The sequence below is a fragment of the Micropterus dolomieu genome, linkage group LG10, assembly GCF_021292245.1.
Source record: "Micropterus dolomieu isolate WLL.071019.BEF.003 ecotype Adirondacks linkage group LG10, ASM2129224v1, whole genome shotgun sequence".
Lineage (NCBI taxonomy): Eukaryota > Metazoa > Chordata > Actinopteri > Centrarchiformes > Centrarchidae > Micropterus > Micropterus dolomieu.
Genome location: NC_060159.1, coordinates 8,116,472 through 8,119,052, shown reverse-complemented (window position 1 = coordinate 8,119,052; position 2,581 = coordinate 8,116,472).

Genomic DNA, 2,581 nt, shown 5'->3' with positions numbered 1-2,581 from the left:
GGTTCCTAAATACTCCTTGGACTGAATGAGACACAGAAGGTGGAATCCGTGAATGTTCTGGGGCTGCATTCAAATAATGCTGTCAAATAAGAACTAAGATTAAAGGCCTTTTCAGAACAAACCTAAATAATTTGGGAAAATAAATCCATACCGAGTCAGAAACTTTCGGATTTTGTATCTGCAAATTATGGATGCTGACAAAAAAGAGCTAAGCAATCGATCGAACATAATGCCCTGTTTGTTTGACAAACAAAATCTGGTAAAGTATAGCAGTTGAAATGGCTTGTGATGGTGTGTAGCATGAGATTAGATAAAGCCTGCTGAGCTTTTTAGTAGTCATTCTGACCCCAAAATATGTGAAAATAGGGCCCAGGTATAAAAAGTACCAAAATTACCCTTTAAACTGTAGCTTATGAATATCTATGTGAAAGTTTTCAGAATGGTGTGGGCTTTCCCCGCCTTTGCAATGCACAGTGCATGTCAGTATAAGCCAGTGGCCCTTCAGGTTCACCTTGCTAACCCAATTTCACCTTTAAACGCAGGTCACATGCTATCATTAGCTTACACTTCTTTACAAATCGTAAACTGGCCACAGTGGGATGGTGAGTCACTTCAGCCAGTCCAAGTAAGCCTAACTCATTGGAATGGTCCTGTTGTCGCACAAATTGCTTTTTGTTACTTCAAGTACCTTAATAGACCTTTTTCTCAGTAGACATTTTGGCATGTCATAGTTGGAAAACCACATGTGAGCTACTTGCAGGGTCCTGGTATTGTGCATGCTGGCTCATTGCAATGGCTTGCTGGGGAACTGAGGCATTGTTAATGAAACTAGTTTCACCCGTGCTTTTCCCGCAATGGCAAGTCATGACATTGCCATCCCTAGAGCCACGTCGCTAGCATGGCTAAAAAATAATGCTTTCAGTTACATCGACATGCCAAACTTGGATCATGTGGAACTTATATTACTTTACTTTACTACTCCCTGATGCCATCTGTCTGGTGCTCACTGGTCACACTTTCCCTGTACAAGTGCTTGTGGTACCTAATTAAAGGCTTCAAATGAAGTTACAAATTAAGTTTTTCAGTTGTCTCCACAGCTGGCAAGGCTGGCAGCACTGACTCTAGAGGTTCAAGTAAAGGGCAAAGAGGCCTGGGGTTTCCAGTGACAAGTTAGTGAACAAGCAATTCTAATGTCTCTAAAAGTTTTGCCTGGAGTTGGATGGATCGGTCTATGGTGTGGTGAATTTGCCTAAAATGGAAATCACAACCCCCTGTATGCGGGATAAGCGGTTGACGATGGATGGAAGGAAATCACAGCATCAAGTCTTGAATTGATAATTTCACTTCTAGTAGGTGGTCCACTGACACTGAATTAGTGACTGACTCTATGGGCCTGTAGAATGTTTGAGATTTTACATCCAAATTAGTTTTATTTGACTGTAGGCATTACAGCTGTGAATCATAAAATGTCTACATATCCCAGTAAAATATGCCATGGAGGTTTTCACAGTGGCCTTGAAGTTGTTGAATTATTCACCGCCTATGGATCAGCTCCAAGACTGGTTTCAGTTTAACATTGTAACTGTAGTCTTGTCTCTCTGCTGTTCAGCTTAAGCAGAGACTTGTTTCTATTTACAATTTAAATCTGAGCTGGACTAAATTACTGAAATAGTAGAATTTATATTACTCTCTACTCTTCCAGTGGAGCGTCTCCATTTAAAGCTGCACTAATCAATATTTTTTATATCAGCAATGGATCTAATGACTATGTGTAATATGAAACAGGTCAATTGTCATGATGAACCCAGAGTTCACCCAACTCTGCAGCCCTCCATAGCTCTGGATAGGGTGACCATATTTTCAAACCCCCAAACCATTTATGCAGGTGCTCCTGTATGCGCTGGTGACACACCACAGGCATTTAATCAGGATGGGGGACAATTATTTCAGTGCATGGCACACCTACCGAGAGCACAATTCAACACTACGGACTCCATGAATACAACATTTTGGTTGCCAGGTATTTCATGAAGGAATAAGCCTCCTGGAGCTCTTCTGAAAACAGACTTTCTCTTTGTCATGACAGCTAATCGTTAGCATACCGACAGGTTCTGTCATAAAGAGCCCTAAGCGATGCTCGCCTGTGACTCATAGGCTGGTAACAGCCTTGACAATGACACTGATTGACTGACACACATGAAGACAAATCAGTGTTGAATTCAGACACATGGTGCTTTGTTTAGGTTTTATTTTGGGTTAGGTAATACGTGTTTATGTAAGTGATAAAAACAACAACTTTACTGGCTCATTTACTCATTTGTCAGACACCAACCCCAAAATTACTTTTTTCAACTGAAGAAGTAGTGGTGTTGATGGATTCAGATCCAAATCTTGACATTTTAGTGCCAAGTATTTGAATTCTACATATTGTGTTATAAATTTACACAGTGACTGCCCTCTACCCTACTGGTTGAAACACAGCTATTGCAATTGAATTTTGCTCTGGTGGCAAGTGAAGAATATAGTGGCAGCTTTCATCACCAACTAAGCCCCCCCCCCCCCCCCCCCCCCCCCCCCCCCC